Raw genomic sequence first — 22,230 nt, forward strand, 5'->3', positions numbered from 1 at the left:
CCATAACGCTTTCTAGCCCATTCTCGCAATTGGAAGGCAGCAGGATTGAAAGAATTAGTTCCTTCTCCCCATCACATACCGCTATTGCTATACTCCTAGCTTCCCAACTCTCTCACTCAGAACAAAGAGATCCGCGGTGCCAATCCATCCACGAGACTCAACTACGCAAAACAAAGGTCCCAGCTTCACGGGCGAAGCAAAGATCCGACCTACTTCTCTGCTCCTCGGCTTAAATAAAGCAAAAAGGGAGCTATTGGGGTTAGACTAAAAAATAGCTATCTCACTTAAAAGCTTTTTTCCGATATGCTACCCCTACTAAACAAATTCGAAGTTTTCGCGGGAGAAGTATGCTTTTGGGACAAACCTCATGATGAGCTATTTAATACTTTTCCATCCTAATCCGCCTCGCCTGTGTATTGATAATGAAAGCTTCCTCTCAGTAGTTGGTCGAGCTGAGCTTTCACTTCCTTTTTCGGAGGAGATCTATCATTAGCTAGTCTGAAACTAGCTCTGAATGACTGAAACTAGCATCTGACAGTTAAACTAGTGCACTGCCCTGCCTCTAGGCTTTACTTTATTTAGAGCAACTAGACCTATAAGAATTTCATAGAATCGCCATCTCTCGATACTGCCTAGTATAAATTACGAGGCAATACAGAAAAAGTTTGAGGAAAAAGGATACACGTATAGTTCTCGCAGATTAGTATAAATCACAAACACAAAATATCTCAAAAGGAGTTACTCGATCAGGCATGCAACCAATCAATTTAATGCAAACAGCTCATACATACCATGAAGAACTAGCATTGACTTGCAACATCCAAGCCTCAAACCTAGCTTGACGGACCGCCATCTCCTCTATTTGACTTCTTTGAGATATCATTTCAGCAGTGAGCTCCTCGTTACGCTTTTTCAGCTTCTTCCTCCTCCCCTCCTCCTTTGCACTTCCTCCTCTAAATGAAGGGATGCCAGCCTTCTAGATGACTCTGGCAGGACCCCATGCCCAAGGCCATTGGAGTATCCAGACCTTACACCCAATACTATAATAAAAATTTCACCCTCAGTCTTTGGCTCAGCACCTTCTACTTCAGACTCAGCTTTAAGTTGTCGCATTCGGTCCTATAAGTTTAAATTGGGCTTAAATATATCGAACTATAAGTACACCATGGTAAAGCTAGGTACAAGTAAATTTACTTACATAGTTTTGTTCAGCAATGAGACTAGTCCATCCCTTACTATTGCTAAAGTGGGTTCGACGATAGAATTCGATCTTTCCAATAGGTTCCTGAGTCTCAGAGTCACGCTGTAAAGATTTGAAAACATATCCCTTTATAATTTACTTCAAATAATATCAAACTGCGAAAAAGCAATCCAATGTATGTAAATAAAGAAAGTTACAGATTCCTCCAAGTATCCTAGGAATGATTTTGAACCACCACAATGGTTTGTTTCGAGCTTTTGCCGATTATTTGAATTTTGCTTGCTAATTTTCTGCAATAAAATGAATACAATATCAAAAGCAATGCCAACAAAAACATTAAATTGAACTCATTCAAAATCCAATAAATTAAGTACTCCCTACATCATCCAAATAGAAAGACAGACCAAGCTAAAACATAAAATTACAATGAGTATGTAGTTTTTCTTTAAGAAATCAACACAACCCTTAAATATAATTCAATACATAGCAGTTTCCTAATTAGCACAATAAAGTATATTACCTTGAAATCTTCTTTTCTAAAGCAATCACAACACGCATTCCATTTTTCTTGTGCCAAGCCACTATAAGGGTGTGATCGTGCGACTCCATCATTTCTGAAACTCCTATAATGCTTGTGAAGATTACACCTAAATCCTCTTAAACGTGCCCCTAATATTGCGTCCACAGCGTACTTCACATGTGGAAGGTGCATATCCACATCCAATTTTTCCTAACAAGAAATGTAGTTTAAAGTTACATAAAATAATTATGGTATATCATATAGCTAAAACATAAAACTCCATTACCATAATACGGTCACGTAATGGTTTTCTCACTTCCTCTCCCACTTTACTCCAATCATGGCCAGTAAGAGGACCGTGTCGACGCCAAAACTAGGACAATCTCCTTGACAAATTGAGCACTCCACTTCCCCACGTGTCTAGTATTACCCGGTTGAATTTCTATCCTTGGTTTCGACCCGATAACGCGTCTTTGTAGTCTATGACTTTCTTCGATTCACAGCCTTTACCTCTTTTCTTCTTAAATGGAGCTGTTAAACAAAAAAGTATGAGCTTCCACGACATTTTATTTGAACTAACTAACGAATTACACAAAACCATTAATTATAATCCTACCGACACTCGAACCATTCACCTCGTTAACCACAGACTGAGGTTGTGAAATAGATTGTGCCCTCGAGGGTCGATTTAGACCAGGTACCATAACTATAGAAACAAATATAACATGAATATAAAGAAAGAATTCATGAATGATAAAAATCAGCTTTAATATAGTATGCAACATATCCAAAAATGAAACACATGCTAGAAAAATCAGGTTTAATATAGTATTTCTACTCAATGGAAAAACAAGATAAAATATAAGATAAAGCTCTCCATTCAATAACAAAATGGATAATTAAGTTACTAAAAAAATATTCAATCTACGTCCGTGTCATCATCACTCGATATGACAGCTTCTTCCTCTGAACAATAATCCATTAATGTATCATCATCCTCTTCTTATGTTTCCTCATCAACAATGGTATTGTCATGAAGGCGACTTTCCATAGCAGTCACGACCTCGTTGGCATCAACTTCATTTGGGTCCATATCGTCTCTATTTAGTTGTATGGGCGTTATAGGTTCATTTTGGATTCCGCTGCTACTAGCTTCATGTGTTTCATCATGTTGGACATTATCCAAATCCATCCCAGTATGCTCCTCCTGTTGATATGCCTCATCAGTGCCTCCTGCTTCAATCTCTTCTTCCCTCTTTGGAACATCAAACACATTTCTAGGCTTTATCTTTTGCACAACTTGCCAACTACTACCCAATTTGGTATCATCGACGTAAAAAACTTGGCATGCTTGTGTGGCTAAGACAAACTGGTCATCTTTATACCACGTCATGGAGGCATTAATACTAGTGAAAAAACCATCCGTTTGTATCCCTGTCCTTCTATTACCAACATCATACCAATCACATCTGAAAAAAGATAAACTCTTTTCCCCGAATAGATAACCGACTTCAAAAACATCGGTCAAAATACCATAAAAGTCGGTCTTCTTTTCCTTTGGTGTTCTCCTTTTACAAGAACACCACTATTTTTTGGGTTCAAGATTTTTCTCTCGATCTTTGGTGTGAAACCTAATCCCATTAACAATGCAACCACTATAACGTTTCACACGTGTATCAGGTCCACATGCCAATGAATACAATTCATCGGTAGCTTCAGGAGAGTTCTCATTGCGTAATATTTGCATCTATTCATAAAAATGTACACCAAATCAATAAAGCATAATTAGCATACTATTCCGGTCCATAACAATAACATTAAAATAAACAGTACAAACACTTACACGTTTTTCAAACCAACTTGGAAACAACATTTCTTGTCTCTCGTGCAAGTTATGTGAGAGCTTTCCATTTGAAGCTCTGTCATGTGTTGACTACATGCATATCAAACACATAAACTTAACAACTTAAAGTGGCTTAAAATGTATAAAACATAATTGATAAGTTAAATGCAATAGAACTTACTCTAAATAAGTTGATAACTCCTCTGTATTATTCAACACATAGTAATGAGCCTTGTCTCGATCCTTTGGTTCGAGAATGATATTTGTATAAGCTCCAAATGGTCGAACATTCTGGGTGAAAACATCAAATCCTGTCTTTTGATTCTCATTACCACCATCATAATTTCTTTCTTCACGATTGAACCGAGTTTCAATTCCTTGAAGATACATGGAGCAAAATGTGAGACATTCATTGTCAACATATGCTTCAGCAATTGAACCTTCGGGGCGAGCCTTATTTCGAACGTATTGTTTTAGCGTGTGTAGATACCTGTTTACAAATCACACATATATAATTAATGTATAATAAAAAATTTAACTTTAAAATGTTAATTTCACGTTAAATGAATTGCAAGTCATATGCCTTACCTTTCAATAGGATACATCCACCTATACTGCACCGGTCCTCCAAGTATCGCCTCACGCGGCAAGTGGACAGCCAAATGAACCATTACATCGAAAAATGCAGGAGGAAATATTTACTCGAGCTTACAAAGTATAACTGCAATGTCTTTTTCCATCTTCTCAAGTACTTCCAATTTTAGCGTCTTGCAACATAACTCTTTGAAGAACAAGCCCAACTCAACCAATGCAATGGCTACATCCTTTGACAAGAAACCACGTATTGCAATCGGGAGAAGTTGTTGCAAGAGCACATGACAGTCATGACTTTTCATTCCTGTTATCTTATCATCTTTAGCATTTGCACATCGAGAAATGTTAGACGCATAGCCATCAGGAAACTTCACCGACTTCAGCCACTCACAAAAAGATTTTTTCTCTGAAGATGACAATGTGTAACATGCCGGGGGCATTACAAACTTATCACCTCTTGGGATTAGATGCAACTCTTTTCTTATACCCAATGCGGCCAAATCTAATCGAGCTTTTACTGAATCTTTTGTTTTGCTATCTAGGTCTAGCAATGTCCCCACAACATTGTCACAAATGTTCTTCTCAACATGCATAACATCAAGGTTGTGTCGTAGCTTAAGAGTGTCCCAATAGGGTAACTCAAAAAATATGCTCTTCTTTGTCCAGTTCAACTCCATCTCGGTACGCTTTCTCTTTTTTTTTAGGCTTTCCAAAATTTTGAAGGGGTTCTACATAGTTCACTTGTGATAACAATTCATCCCTAGACAACTCTTTAGGTGGCAACCTGCTCTCCCTATTTCCATCAAATAATTGTTTGCCACGAGTTCTCCAAGCATGCCTTCTCGGCAGAAAACGACGATTTGCCATATAACATAACTTTCGTCCATTCTTCAAATACATGGAAATTGTATCCTTGTTACAATTAGGGCAAGCTAGTTTGCCCTTGGTACTCCAACCAGATAAATTACCGTATGCGGGAAAATCATTTATAGTCCATAACACTACAGCATGCAACCGAAATGTTTTCTTTGCCACTGTATCATAAGTCTCTATCCCATCTTTCCACAACTCTTTAAGTTCATCAATCAAAGGTCGTAAATAGACATCGATATCATTCCCAGGTGATGAAGGTCCTGGAATAAGTAACGTCATGAAGGTGAACGATTCTTTCATACACTTCCACGGTGGTAAATTATATGGTATTACCATTACAGGCCACATACTGTATTGGCTACTCATATTGCCAAATGGGTTAAATCCATCTGTTGTAAGACCCAAGCGAACATTGCGAGGATCATTGGCAAACCACTCATGTTCCTTATCAAAATTGCCCCAAGCTTGAGAATCTGATGGGCGCCTAAGTACATTTTCCTCCCGATCATGTTTTTCTTTGTGCCATCTCATATCTGCAGTAGTAACCCTCGACATAAACAACCTCTTGAGCCTTGGTTTAAGTGGAAAGTAACGCAACACTTTTTGTGGTATTTTTTTAGTCTTGCCTTCACAAACTTTATACCTTGGCTCCTCACATTCGAGACAATTTTGAAGACCGTCATTTTCTTTCCAAAACAACATGCAATCATTCTTGCATGCATGTATTCATGATATAACCAAGTCCTGTGTTACGATTAATGTCTTCGCCTCGTAATGAGACTTTGGCAGTGTCTCACCTTCAGGCAATCCAATTTTAATCAACTAGAGAATCATAGTGAACGATTTGTTACTCCAGCGATTGATTATCTTTAAGTGAAGCAATTTCACAAGATAATCTAACTTAGAAATCTTACAATCTGGATACAAAGGTTGGCGTGCTTCCCTCAAAAGGTCATCATATGGATCTACATTTACTCCATTGCTGTTAAAGCCACCTTCACCTTCTGTTGCATTCAATGCATCATCATCTCCGGATTCCCCATGTTCCACATGAGGCTCCAAATTATCAACATGTGTTGAAGCTTGTAAATCTTCAATCATGTCATCTAACCCATCAAAATTTACCATTTGAACACCATTGCCATCATCATCGTCGTCATCATCATCATCACTTAATTCCTCATATTCTTCTCCATGAAACACCCAACGAGTGTACTTCTTGTCCATGCCTAACCTCTCTAGATCATCATTTACCTCATTGATGTGCTTGTAATTCCTATTTTTGCACTCTTTGCATGGACACCTAGTCCTGCCCGCACTGTCTACATGACCACGAGCAATATCAATAAAATCCCGAATTCCTTTTTTATACGCTGGCCAAAACCTATTTGGCAATTGTATCCAACTCTTATCCATTTCCATGTTTCCTACCATAAGATAATAATTGTACAATCAGTTTTGACATCACAAACGAAAACAGTACACATGCCACACCAACTTATCAGATTTGTTTATGAGAACTTAAACTTTCACTTATACAACAACTAATAAACTTTCAAACCCTTAAACTTAAAGTGAAAGTCACTTAATGAAGGTTACTTTTGACATTCACTTCAAGAAAAGACAAACTGCAATATAAGACATCTCACTTTTAACTTGTCAACTTGACCCCTAATCTTCTACATAGTTTAATTAGCTATTGTATGTGACGTCACAGAAAAACCTATAGACATCGTTACCTTTAATTAGCTACCAACAACTAATAAACTTTCAAGGTTGTATTACATTGTCTTTACTAGTTGTACTCCCCATTCTACAAGGCAAGTTACTTACTTTATGACCCTAAGATTTGCAATGTTAGTTAATTAGTAGGTTTATGCTTTTGGTCTTATTGAATGTCTTTTATTTACTAAATTTGGTCTATTGAACTGTTCAACTAATGCTCAATGGACAGAGATGCTCAGAATGACATTGACATTGAATACTTTTTACATAGTCCTACTGTTTTACACCCTATAATTAGTGTGTGATCACTAGTGTGCATTTTTCGCAAAAAGAAAACAATAGCAATGCAAAATCATGAGGAGCGAGTCTGTATGAATAAGCAAGACCTATATATTCTTGTGGTGAGACAAAAACTATACAATCCAAGCATTAGTTCATTTTTTAACCGATATAATGAAACTGACCGATACAATGAAACTGAAACAACATACTAATCCAAGTATAAAACCATATCTAGGCAAGGTAAAACAAACTCCTCTAAACAAAAGAAGCAAACATTCAATCCATGTACGTATATATAGTGCTAATTAAGCCTGCAAGACAAATAAAAAAACCAAGTTCTACCAATCCAAATAAGTCTCAAGAGACAAAATATCTCTTAAGTTTAGAAACTTAGTTTTGTAATATCACTAAAGAAAGGCTACCACAAGCCTCCACCAGCCTCGAATGTTCGAAAAGCTTTACTAAAACTTATCTGGTGAGTTATTCCAAAGACAGGGAAATTGAAGAAGCTGGATAAAAATATGAAGGATCAGTTTGCGTGAAACAAGTCTGTGAAGTATCTACATACAGTACATAACTTGAGATGACTCCAGAACTCCATGATAAGGTCAGATATTCCTAGCTTACTATTAGTTTGTGTCATCTTAAAATCTTGGAAGTGTGACCGAACCATCTTTGCAAATTAACTAGTGAAATCCATGCATAAATTAGTTTTTGCCTATTTCCTTAATTTGCTCTACTTCAGTGTAGTCTACATGAATCGAAGGTGCCATAAGTTTAAATCTTTGTGTATGTACATATTAAACCCAAATTTTCTTCTTTCCTATTTTTCTCCTGCACTGAAATTAAGGCATTGAATCAGACCCAAATCAAGTTCTGATGTAAATTGGAGTTACTGTTAAAGTTGAGATTTACTACCCAGTTGAGATAAAATATAATGTTTAATAGGATGCCACCACCTGCTATGAAAAGGGAATGAAGCTCCTGGAAATCTGATGGTATAAAGTACCAACAGAGAGAATCTTCTCAATTAATTTGTACTCACGCACCTTTTGGGTTCTCTTTAGCAAGGAACTAGATATATATTAATTTCCACCATTAGAATCTTTTGGTGAGCATGGCAGCAAGAAATATATCTAGTAGTCAATTCTCTGTTTTCTTTTGACAAAGCTTCAGAAGTGGGGGTGCCACCTCTTCTTTGTACATGCCACTACTTACTTTGGGAAGGTATGCTCACCATATATGGGGCAGGTAGATATTTCAAAGGAAAAGAAAGAAACATGAGAAAGGAAGGTTCAACCGTTCAAGAGATGCGGAAGAAGGGGGACGCCTATAAATAAAAAGTGCTATTGTTTTGTTTCTTTTCCCCCACTTTCAAAGAGCATATTAGTCATTATTTAATTATTGATTGTATGATCCCTTGCTAGTGTTTGAGTTGACTTGTATGAGTTTTTATTTTGGGTTGAACTTTTGGTTCTCCTTCCTTCAATGGGAGAATATTTAAAGTGCATGGGTGTGCTGGTAAACCCTTGGAACACCAATTTGAACAACACCAAAACAGTGGAGCACAACAATGATTTGATAAGGCTACATGGTCTTGCAATGAAGGACGTAGATGCTAAACTTGTCCAAATGCCATTGCACTTGGTGGTCATATTGGTTACGAATGAAGCACAAAAAGTTTGTACATGATAGGTATTGTTTCTTGGGCTCAAGGTCAGGTGTGATTTAGTTAAATATTTATTATAGCTATCATCATTTGCGTACTTTGAATTGGTTTACATGTTTATAGATAAGAACACAATTTGGGGAATTAAATTTTACGGGTGAATTATCCTATAGCTAGTCTTAGATTTCCATCCAACTTTCATATAGCGAGGGTTACGACTTTTAATTTGGATTATTCTCCAGTAATTTTAGTATGTTTGTATAGTTAATGATCAATTTGGGACAAAAATAAAGTGAAATAATATGTATCAGTAACAAGACTAATGGATTCTCAAAATATTTTGCGTGTTACATGTTTCTTTTTTCATTGCATGCTAAGTTGGTTTGCATGTTGGTATGTTTGCTTTGTATTCAGTTCTAGCTTCTGTTGACCCTTTCTTATTTTTTTTCTCCCTGATAGGTTCTTCTGATCCATTCTTGTAGTTTAAGTTGATATAGGAAAGTCATTTAAAGCTTTATGTTCTTTAGTTAATTTATTAAGATGTGGAAGATTCAATATAATGGTAACTGCTTGATCATTTATTTTATTTTATTTTAAATTGAGTTTGAACGAGGTGGATGGATTATCAAATTTGATAACGTCTTCCATGAAAGGCAGCTATAAGTTCTGTCTTTGGTTTTTCATTGTACGCTTAATCAGTTTGCATGTTATATTAGGTGCTCTTTTGTATTCAGTTTTGGCTTCTGATCTTTTTTTGTAGTTTAAGTTGGCATGGGAAAGTCATTTAAAGCTTTAGATGCGTTAGTTATTGAAATGTGGCAAAATCATTGGTACACTAACTTTTTGATCTTTTCTTCTCTTCTCTTCTATGTAGTTGAGTTTGAACGAGGGTGGATGGATTTTCAACTTAATTACGTCTTACGTGAAATGCAGCTATGTCTAATTAGGTACTCTTTTTTGTACACCTTGTGCCCTCGATTCTATAGACTACAAGAAAATGGACTTTTGCCCACAGATGCCCAGTTTTTTAAGCTACGGACCTAATCATTAGACGCATTATGCGTGCTTAAGTACAGGTTGCATAGTTGCATATTGTGAGTTTTATGTGCTGAATTTTAGTGGCTTGGTGATGGCCATGGCCTGCAGTAGCCTGTCAATGTCCTGTAGCGACCTGGCAGTGTCCTGTAGCAGCCTGACAGTGTACTGTAGCTGCCTGTAATAGTAGTTTATAAAGAAATATCACCCGAAACCATAGAAACCTTGCAAGCTAGTTACACATACAGTTAGTTACGTGTGTTTTAGTAATCAAAACACAAGTTCTTATCGAATTCTTTAGCCGTAAGTTAGAAGAAATGATTAGTTCATTAGTTTTCTACAAATTATAATAATGAACTTACGCGTATATATGTGGTATCTATAGGAGTCGACGTTGGTTATAGTTCTTTGAGAACACATGACGATAAGGAAACGTGAATAAGTATGTGCTATTCTACTTCAAAATAACTACATCTCACTCTTTTTATATTTACAAGTTCACTAACTAAAGTTTGGTTGGCATCGAGGTGGTGGACCGGAAAGTATGACGAAAGAGTAAGCACTCGTCAGTTCGGTATTGGGGATTACTGGATGCTCTGTTGCAGAAAGCGGAAGCTATGGGAGGAAGCAGAAGCTATGGGTTACTAGTTACTTTGGTATAGTATCCTTGCATTATTCCCCTAATATCTCTCCCTCTCTCTTCTTACTCAAAACTGTTAATACCTTCTTCTTTTCTCACTCTCTTTGTATACTTTTTTAGTCATTAAGAGGTCCTTGACACCGCCATATGCTTTCACTTGCTACTTAATGCCACATTCAATAGCATCATCTTCGATCCTATCTCATGCATGTAGAGTCGGTGTAATACCCCACACCGGCCGTTTTGAGCTCCTAGAAAATGACAATAAGCTGAAAAGGACTATCTTTGGTCTCATGGAGGATATGGTGACCGTGAGTATGTTTTATGTTTAAGTTCTCATTTAGGCCATTTTCTGTCAACGAAAATAACCAATCAGTGAGAGTAAATGTTGAAACTCGACTTGGGCCCGACAAAACACAGTTTTGGTAGGCCAAGCCTTCGCCTAACAATTTATTTCTTACACAGTTACACATACCCAAATGGAAAACCATCTCTCTACTCCACGTGGTAAAAGGCCTTATGTGGGGTTGTGGTCTAGCACTTTAGTACCTAATAAGTTTTTAATGTTTTTCTCTAACTGTTTGTAAAATAAAATAAGTGAGTTGCACTGTTTCTTGAAAAAAAAAAAATAAAAATAATTAAACTTAAGTAAATATAGAATAGCATATGCTCTGAAGACGCTTTGAATATGGGGAATTTTGAGGTTAAGGCGCTTTGACGCCGCCACCCCCCCCCCCCCCCCCCTACTACGCTTTGGTTGCTTAGGTTCAGACTTCACTTCCTAAGTTGGGGTTGTTAAATGGGGATGATGGTTATTGTTAATTTTAATGATGGTTATCGGACTTGTGTTCCAATGTCATATAGAGATGTGACCTGCATCATGTTTTTACTTGTGTGGAAATGCCATTAGTTGTTTTAGAGTATCTCTTATCACTTGTGTATTGATAGTCCTATTTTTATTATTTTGTAGGTCAGCGATGAACTCAAACAGAGATGTGAAGCCCTTTTTGTCAAGTGCAGCTAGTTAGGCTTAGTTGATTTTGGTGTCGGTATGACTATTGTGAATTTGATTTGGTTGGTATTATTAAAGAATGGCCATGTAAATTGTTTTAATGAACGAAACGAAAGTTACGTTATGTGAATGGTTATCGGTTATTCCAATTTAATGAAAGAGTTCTTATTGGATGTTGATGCCATTATTTTACTGGAGAATTTTAGTGCATGTTTAGTGCTGGTATTATGATACATACAGGTTATTCAAGGTGGCGGTTTTAGGTTCAGGGCAAATATAAACCATATTCAGCATTATTAATTTATTTTTTCTTAAAAAAAGGGCTGTTATCTCGTTTCTAGCCTAACTGTCACAACTGAAGACTATTTGTGTCGCTTTTCAAGCTAAAGCAGTATTCAGATAGCTATCAATTGTTCAAAAGTTTAATTCTAAAATATAGCTATCAATTGTTCAAAAGTTCAATTCTAAAATATAGCTATCAATTGTTCAAAACTACTAAAATTGCATTACAAAGAAAACAAAGTTCAATTTTAATCTAAAAAATACAAGCTAGAGAACATGAAAAGGCTACCTGAAATAAGTTTACAGCTTCAACCTATTTTCCTTGTTGCAAGTGTTTAAGTTGAGGACCTGAACCAAGTTTTCAAACATACTATTACATTACCGTCACTTTATTACATTAAGTTGCAAAGATCGAGGAATCAACAAAATTAGCCAAAATAAAATAAGACATAAGGTTCTCACTTGTAAACTCAAAACCCAAATTCACACACACACGTCATAAACAAGGCACCACTTACAATCGCTAAAATCGTACAAACCTTAATTGGCCTAGTTGTGCTTAATTCATATACGTTAAGGACTTTTCCTAAGGAAAAAGTGAAAGAAAGATTCATACCATACTTTTCTACTTTCAACGGCACTATTCTATTCGCGCGATATCCAGATCCAAAAATTTACTCAATATTTTAAAAGTCGGTCATTTTTTTTAATATCTTCTTAGCAATAGGGCCATGGTTGGGAAACTAAGGTCTCCCTTCGGTTTCAATATGCTCCAGCAAAAAATAACAATATATAAAAGCTGACTCACGCATGGAATGAGCCACCACTCTTCTTCCTTGATATCATCCAAATAAACTTGACATGTATAGTCATGCAATTTGTTCTTTAACTGATAACACCAATATGTTTACAATAGTATGGCATGGTTCATATATTGCATAACAAGAATATTAAAAGGCAGCGCTATTCCCATAGAAAGATTGATATTGGAATAGAATACACGCCAAAATTCCTTCAAATTGAAATATAAAGATTTGTTCTTTATATCACAAATCAAAACAAAAACAAAATACCCAAAAATCAAAAGCAAAGCAATATATCTTACCCAATCGTAGAGAACCCCAATTCGAAAGCAGTTCTACCTGCTCCACAAATCACTGCAAAAGAACACCAAAAATCCAACTTTAAAGCTAAAACAATCAATCAAGACAAGAAAAAAAAAATTTTCAACTAGGGCAGGGGACAAAAAAACGAAGCTTTTGATTTTGTTGTAGCTTCAATGGCTTTTCAATTCTTCTCACCTCAGTAAAGTTAGAAATAGTGGAGGTTGAGGGTGGAGGAGAGATAAGCTTTGAAGATATGGAGAGAAATAGGATGAGTTTTGGAGATGGAGGAAAGAAGTTTTGGTTTAGATGGAGAGAGACGGCAATCTAGGGTTTTAATATGTGTTTTTTTTTATGGTATTTCTAATTCTGTTATGACTTGCAGCGGGAACATGAAAACTGGAGCGCGAAAAATATTTGCAGCCAAAAAGAATATATCCGCCCAAACCAAAGTGCATTAGCAACACCGAAAACGTCGCAACAAGTCATACACATAGTCTATCCCGGAATTGCCAGTGACGGCAAGGGAGTTGCAATAGATATTTAATCTATAGCAGCACCACACTCGTTGCCAACAATAAACATTTTCAATTTAATTATTTTTCTTATTTATCGTAAATTTAAGCGAACACTTTTGCAACGCTCAAGGCGTCGCTCTAGGTATTTCTCAAAATAAAAATTCTATTAAGACGGATGACCTTTAGCAACGCCACACGGTGTTGTAAAAGATGACTTATTGCAACAAATTTTAGGCGTGGCGAAAGAGTGCGTTGCAACCGACCCCTTTTGTTGTAGTAAATAAGTTTCTAGGGTGAACTAGTATTACCCCACACACACACACACACTAGATGAGTCAATTAGGATTTCCCCCCCACTAGATGGGAAATTAGGGTCTCCCCCCTAAATACACACAAAAAAATTTCGATCAACCCACTTTGACTTTTTTTTTGTGTGTATTTAGGGGGGAGACCCTAATTTCTCATCTAGTGGGGGGGTAATACTAGTTAACCCAAGTTTCTATTGTTTAAACTGCAAATGATGTCAGTGAGATTTAAGTATCTAGATGTTAAGATCTCCATACCTGCAATCAAAATTACGGTGCATCTTTTTCTTAGTATATCATGAACTCCATCCAGTCACCCATGCTCTTCAAGTGAAAGGATGACCAATTTCTACAGTTATTCTCTTGAAGGTACACAGTTTTCCCACTTCGCCTGCAATGTTTCATTATAGTCTTGAGTGTTGATATTCTCCTCTTGATGTTCTATTGTTGTACTTATATCCATTGAACGTGTAATGTTGTAGGTTGCTACAAGTGATGTTGTTACCTGGTGCCGAATGTGGGCTGCTACTATCTGAACAATATAAAAGAGCGTATGGAAAATGCTTTGTATTAATTTATATGTTTTGTAAATGACGTGTATGGAGAATGAAACAAATCAGCCTATCTATGATCAATTGGCTTCACTTCACGAGTGGATTTTTGAAGCTTCATAAAAGAAGACAAGCCAGAGTAATCTACTATGTTTTATTTTTTATTTATTATTTTTTTCGATAATCTGAAAGTGATCTATTATGTAGTATATAATAATTTGAGTTAATGCTTATTGACATATATATAATCTCATATCGCGGTGTCATTATGAACTTTTATGATATAGGCTCATAAAACCAACTTCAATAATTAGTTTGACTCGGGTCTGAAAACCGAAGCTACAATTTGCCATTTAACTTTTGTCTACACTTACCATTTTCCTATTTGTGTGCGGCCATAGATATGTAGAATAAAACAACTAAAGATGTGTATCATGGTGCAAAAGATACACTAAATTTAAACAATGCACAAGTAATTTAGCATGCATTACTTAAAAATAATTTAACATGTGAGATTTTTCAATATTTTTGGTAACTATTTATCTTTGGACGTTTGAATGTCAATTTGTTTTAATTATTGATTTATTATTATTATTAATTTCTTCTAAATTTATCTCACTAACCAACTGATTTTTATCATATTTTGTTTTATTAATTTTGGTAGGAACAATAGCTTCGGTATCACCTGATATGGCTATTTAAAAGCAAACTACACGACCAAATCAGTTTTTTTCTTAGTAAACTTAAGCCCAAAACACAAATAAAACTCAAACAATATAACAATCCCGGCCATAAGCCGGGCGAAATGCTAGTAATTATCAGTTAGTAGGTTGGTTAGTAGGTCAAATTAATGGATAGTGTGTGAACCCTGTTCATACCTTTTAACCTCACACCTCCAATCTCCTCTGTCTCTTCTCGAAGATGAGACTCTCTCTCTTGTGAACCTTTCAGCTGAACCCGTTTAGGGCTGCCTACGTACCCCCGATTCTCCGGGGGATCAAGCTGTGCCGCCATAGTTCTCTCCTCCTCTCCTCTCTCTCATAACCGCCCCTCTTATTCTCATCTCCTCTCTTTCTCTCGTAACCGCTCTCCTTCTCTAACTGTCCACCTCTCGCATTACTTATCGCGGGCTGGATCTTGTACACCTGACCCCGGTTTCAGTATCTTACATCTTCTTGAGTCACTGAACCCCTCCTTGCCACTATGTCTCTCTGGAGTCCACGTCCCTTTAATGTTTCGCGGACTGGATCCTATGCTCTCTCTCCCTTGTGCCTTATATGTTACCTCTGTCCATGAGACGTGTCATCCTGATAATCATGAATTTGGCCGATACAGATGCCTCTCGCCCCTTAACCACGCCGACGAACTCGCGTTGGGGGTCCGAGATATCCTCTACTTACTTGATTCAAGATTCCTTACTCTAGTTCGCGATGGGTCTTTTTCCCCTTGGCCCTCACTCTTCACAATCAATCATCATCTCTGCAAAAGTGTCTCAATCAATCGGTTCTCGCATAGAACTCATTAGAATATCCGCGGCGGTCGCATCCCCTTCGCTCTCACTCTTCCAACTCACCTATTGTCCACGAAAGGTCTCACCCCTTCAGACTTACCCATGGAACTCGATATCACGCCCTCAAAGGGCCTCATCCCTCCATTTCTTTTTGTAGAGCTCAACAATATATCCGCCAAGCGGTCTCAACCCTTCGGCTTCTTATTCAGTAATACCAACATCTCCATAAGGGTCTCATCCCATTCTCCTCGGGCCAGCTCTCAACACTCCACATCATGTTCACGGCGGGGCTTCGTCCCCCCACTCTCCTCGGCTTAGAGGCGCTCATTTTGCCCCAAGCTTTATTCGACACTCAAGGGGTCCACGGCGGGCTCATCCCCCCGCTCTCGGGCTTATAGGTAGCTCATTTTTGCCCCAAGCTTGATTCGACACTGCGGTCCACGGCGGGCTCATCCCCCGCCTCTGCTTATAGGCAGCTCATTTTGCCCCAAGCTTGATTCGACATTGCGGTCCACGGCGGCTCATCCCCCGCTCTCCGGGCTTATAGACGCCTCATTTTGCCCCAAGCTTGATTCGACATCATGGTCCACGGCGGGCTCATCCCCCGGCTCTCTGGCTTAGAGGCATATCATTTTGCCCCAAGCTTGATTCGGACACTGCGGTCCACGAAGGGCTCATCCCCCCCGCTGTCTTTGGTCAGCTGTGAAGCCTAATGGGGGCAGCTCAGTTTGCCCCCAAGTTTTATTTGGACCTCTAGTCCGCGAAGGGCTCATCCCCCCCGCTGTCTTTGGTCAGCTGTGAAGCCTAATAGGGGCAGTTCAGTTTGCCCCTAAGTTATTTTTGTTCATAGCCCAATACTCATGAAACAATTGGAAGAAGTATGCTCTCTATTTCATTGATATAACATTCAACACAAACTATCATTCCTCGGCTCACTCAGCAATATGTAAAAGCAAGCTTCCTCTCTTTTCGTATAGCTAGTACGGGGCTCGACTCTGGTCTAACTCAATGTTATATCATGCAATACACATTTAATGGAGACAGTAAACTTTTTTATGACAATATAGTGTATGCAAATACGGTAGTAAATGAGGTGAGATGGATCCATCTCTCAACACTAGCTCAATCTCAACTCTGTTCTGCGAATCTTTATCTTTCTCTGTAACCTGAAACTTTCATATTCGAGTGTTGCACAAATAACTCATGAGTTTTAACGAAGAACATTAATTCAGCATAAATATTTGCATACAAATATAATTGGCGATCATGGGCTCCAAAATAGTGTACCATCCGTCTTACCCTGAGGTGTACAACCACGTTTCTCATTCATAGTCTGCGACCTCCCAGAGCGAGTAGGTTCGCGGAATATCATGAGGTTTGGGGATAACCCAACTCTATCCCCACACATATCTCTACTTCAAGGATGGGGACAAGACTTGCCTCGCCCCAATGCAACACCGGGTCGACGATCGAGTCACCACTCGTCCGCCTATTATGTTCATGACAACAACATAAGAAGTTACCTGCCGCGGTATGTCTCTGCAACTCTTTTGCAATCAACTTACCATTCATATTCGGACGCTCCAATCCGCATAACTCAATCTCAAACTCTGGATCTCCTTGTTCATTTGCCTCAAAATCATTCAGCCGCCGATATCGATAGCTCGGCCGTATCCGAGACAACTTCGCCATGCCCCCAAGTGTTAATTAGGGCACCCATTCATGCCCTTTTCATTCTTCAGAGTATAATTGCCACCTAACAAATCGATCGGTAAACTAGAATCAGCTGCACTACAATTTCAGGCTTAACGCCATTGGCGATTCACAAGTAGCCAACCCAAAACTTCCGCCATCCATAGAATCCCACGCGCCCGAATCAGATACCCAGCGCAGATTCCAATCACATCAAAATAGAATATACAACCTGCCCTAAAATCAGATCCGTCCACGGCCTAACCTGACTTGCTGACCATACCATCGATGCTACAGTCTCTGTCGCTGTTCCTGCTCTCCCAGCTATTCCGTCTCACACTTGTTGCTCCCATATCGATAATTGCGAAGACACACTTTTGAATATCTCTGCAAGAAGTATCTTGCTGAAAAGAAATGGATTCTGTTATTGACCGACTCCATTCCATGAGACTCAAAGACGTCCGGTTCAACCAATTTCTCACTCTATACAGCGGCCATGGTTGAGATTCTTGACTTCCAGTTGATAAATTATGAGTTTCCCATGAGTAAGTGCTGAATTAAGCCGAGGTTAGTCCCCATTCACTTAACTGCACATGAACACTTACGTGGAAATTATGTTCCTGAGCCAAAAACCATGACGGATGAAATGGCTCTGATGGTTCCTGAAAGGTAATTTTTGGCGTAACGGGTTTTGTACCAGCAACAGTAATTTTTTATCCTTTGTACCACACTCTGTTGTCTTTCCGATTCTCTGAGAAACCTAACACATCCTGACCCATTCGGTTCCAGTAGCCACGGCAAATAGCTACAAATACATGCGTACCAAAGACAGTATGGAGGCGATCAATTGTAGTTGATATCTGGTCCTTCAGGAGCTGCATTCGGCTCCGAACATCTGGGCCCTTCGAAGATTGGATGATCTTTTTCAATTTTGTTGCACTCTGCATTCTTGAATTATCTGCAAGTTTCTCCCCAATCGCTTGTCGCCAGTCCCTAAACTTGGATCTCAGCATAACGGCTTCCACCATTTGGTATACAAGAACCCCATGACCTTAATTGGGTTTCTATCCTTGGCCACAGCACATCAAGAATTCTCTTCATGGAGTTCAAAAGGATTCCCAACTCTTCAGGGACAGAATAGACGCAGTCGGTACGCTTAGCAAGTTTCTAGATGTATCTAAACCCAAATTTCTTAGGAGCCAGATTGTCCTTCAAAGGTGATATAACGTCTGAACACTGTTTCTCCAAAGCCTCCACAATTGCCTTCTCAACATTTTGTCTAATTTGCAGGACTCAAGTAGTGATAGTCACTTATCTTGAATCCAGAGGATGATGTATAAGTGAAACAATTCCTTCACATCAACTCCTCCTTTTACAGGATTGATATTCCAAATTCGCAAGATCTTTCAAAAATCCGCAAATACAAACTACAAGTTCTACTACAGAGGAGGGGGCCCCAGTAGGTGGGCATGCAACAAGGAACTAACGCAGTCTACTTGAAAGTTCCACACCAGATATGGATGAAGAAATACTTGGCAGGTCTATAAAATTGTGGGCAGACCCCATCCTCTTCAGCTGATCGACTTCTCATTCCTCAAACTGTCTAGCGCCCAACACCATTCGGATCCTTGACATTCTTTCCACTGCCCTTGTTTCCTCAGCCACTTCACCCTTGATAGCCGCAACCGAGGCCTTCATGGTGTTAGCACTTGGGTCTCTACGCTCTTGCATCTTACCAAGACGACAGCCTACACCTCTGAGCTTTCTCTTTCCCACACCCGATATCGATTCGAACCCTCTCCTCTCTCTGTTACGACTTCTTTTCCCTATTCTCTGGAAAGGTGCCCTCTTTACTTGGTTTTCCCAAACCCCAAATAGTGTTGGCTGCCCCATTTTTGCTCACCCACCTAGTAATATTTCCAATCGTTCACCAGCACAATCAGCCCTTCATTGTTTTGTGAAGCAACAATCCCATTACGCAGAACGGATTTCTAGTGCTATATCCAAGCTGCCAAAGGTCTCGTCAGATTCTCCATGAACTAGCAAATTTAACAGATTCCAATAAAATCCACAAACCGCACCGATGCATGTCAACATATGTATAATCTGCAAAAGAGGAAAAAGAACACAAAACACTACACAAATCAAAAACCATGTACGGTTAGAATAATGGCGTTAACTCCAACCATTTATCGCCAAGGCCTCCACCCGACCAAAGACAACATAACAAGCGAGGGAGCCAGGCTTTGCAACCTACAATCCAACAATTCACAATTCCATATAAAACCAAATCCACCACCCCGATTGGCCTAAACTATAGTACTATACACTAACATCCCCATGTTCAACTAAGCCTTCTTCATAAGAACAACAATTTTCTAGACCAAAATAAATTGCAACTACAACTCTCAAATAAAAACATTGGCAGACACAGTACCATAGAATATGAAAGAGATAAAAGAAAAGAGAAACAATATTGAAACCACCCAACAGGGACAAGTTGCCCTTTATAGCTTAGCGGCAAGCTCACCCTACTGCAACTTTGGACACTTCCATGAACCATTCATCCAAGGTGCGACCTGCAAAGGGATTTTTGAGTAAAGCTGCATGACACGAATAAGATGGAAATATTTAATGCAAATAAGAAGTAAATAAACTGTGATTATAGTATGAGAGCGAAGTATCATTAGAACTGTAATTCCTTGACGCCATGTTGAAGGATCGAATTCCAAAGACAAAACCCAACCAAACCAAACTAACGAAGCATTATTCAATGCCCATGGACTGGCAATAAACCAATATCACCCACCAATCACGCCAATTCATCTAGCCCTCTCTTCAACCCCTTTAGACCAAACAATATCTTCTATAAACACTATCTATCGCCGGTGATGGAGATGGTACCGTGTTAAGGTTGTTATGAACGCCTCGCCGCAAAAATTAGAAACTTGTTCAAGAAAGTTCCAATCTTCGATCTTGTTCCCGCGATCCATTTGACCATTCCTCCGTTTTGGAAAACCCAACTCTGCCTCGGATCTGTATGACCCTTTCCTTTCCCAAATTGACATAAAAATCTCACCCTGTAAAACTCGATCATGAAAGAAAATTCACTCTATCATCATCAATAGACCGAGAGAACCCCGACCCATGGTTTATCATCAGCTTTTTGTTTCCTGTCCCCACAGACGGCGCCATTGTGTGAACCCTGTTCATACCTTTTAACCTCACACCTCCAATCTCCTGTCTCTTCTCGAAGATGACTCTCTCTCTTGTGAACCTTTCAACTGAACCCGTTTAGGGCTGCGCCGCCATAGTTCTCTCCTCCTCTCCTCTTCTCCTCTCTCTCATAACCGCCCCTCTTATTCTCATCTCCTCTCTTTCTCTCGTAACCGCTCTCCTTCTCTAACTGTCCACCTCTCGCATTACTTATCGCGGGCTGGATCTTGTACACCTGACCCCGGTTTCACTATCTTACATCTTCTTGAGTCACTGAACCCCTCCTTGCCACTATGTCTCTCTGGAGTCCACGTCCCTTTAATGTTTCGCGGACTGGATCCTATGCTCTCTCTCTCTTGTGCCTTATGTTACCTCCGTCCATGAGATGTGTCATCCTGATAGTCATGAATTTGGCCGATACAGATAGAACTAACACACGCGGCACATATAGCCCAGCCCAAAAATAAGTCCGAAATCGACTCTGATTGATCGGTGGAAATAAAATAACAAATTAAACTCTCTCCTCTTTTCTCTCTTTCCACCCGCCCATCACAGCCGAATTCTTTTCTTTTTTTTTTTGTGCTGGACCATCTGGTGTAGTCGCCCTCCAAATTAATCGGGTTGTGTATAAATAGTACTGACTATCAAATCATGTCACATTGTCACGTCATATTTTTTTTTTTTTTGACCAGCTAGATAGTCGCCGTATAATCCCGTATATGCATTTTACACCTTTCCGCAAGAAAACAAATTACCCGACCCAACTAATCATAAGACCCAACTTCTAAGTAAGCTAATTTTCGGAACATAGACCAATCATGTTACTCATATTCTATCGTAAGACATGCCATTTCACACTGAAAATTTAGTATCTAACACTGATAATATATATGCAACCATTTGAAGACCGCACCATTATAAAATGTATGGAAGAAATCAGAAATGTCAACAGAAATCAAACCGAAATATACCAAGTAATGCTACGTTAACCCTACATTTCTACCTACCTGCAATGGAGATCATTAACAAGGCCAAGTTGACGATTACCAAGCTCACCCAAATCACCTGTTCTAACACCTTGAAGAAATTCCATAAGATGACTTTCAAGTTGAATGCCACAAAGTGTATAAACGAGTTGAATCGAAAGAGTTGGTCTACATCCACCAATCCATAAGAAAGTGTTCTCAAAAGAAGTACACCAAAGTGAAGAAAATGCTAACAAAGCATCTTCTCTAGTAAGTGAAGTTCTCTTCTCATGATACTCTTGGAAATGCTCTATGTTTCTTTTGGTGAGAAATCGTAGTTTTTCTTCATTTTGAGGTTCTTCCTTCTTTGCATTAATTAGTTCTTCGAGATCTTTTTTTTTTGTTGTGAAACCCAATTATCAAAACAGCTATGAAATGGACAACTTGACATTATTTTTGATAAATTTTTTGTTCGGAAAATAACTGTGGGGGGTTTTAGTTGTTTCATCTATCAGTCTTTTGCTTTGTAGGTTAAGTTTTCGGTTTGATGATTATGTACGATGCTTTTCAATGTGCCACGTGTTTGTATCAATAGATACTTATTTGACACGTGACCAAGTGCGTTGTTGTTGCGAACATGCATGCAGACACCGAAGATAAAAATACAAAAAGCTTAGTGTGTAGCAGTGTAGAG

At 38.7% G+C, this 22,230-nt stretch overlaps 2 pseudogenes; both read right to left on the minus strand.

Annotated features, from left to right (window-relative positions):
- Positions 1–2,724: 2,724 nt before the first annotated feature.
- Positions 2,725–6,453, minus strand: LOC147518666 (uncharacterized; annotated as a pseudogene).
- An 11,459-nt stretch (positions 6,454–17,912) lies between these two features.
- LOC147518667 (uncharacterized) lies at positions 17,913–19,248 on the minus strand (annotated as a pseudogene).
- Between the last annotated feature and the right edge of the window lie 2,982 nt (positions 19,249–22,230).

Source organism: Coptis chinensis, chromosome 2 (assembly GCF_015680905.1).
Source record: "Coptis chinensis isolate HL-2020 chromosome 2, ASM1568090v1, whole genome shotgun sequence".
Classification (NCBI taxonomy): domain Eukaryota; kingdom Viridiplantae; phylum Streptophyta; class Magnoliopsida; order Ranunculales; family Ranunculaceae; genus Coptis; species Coptis chinensis.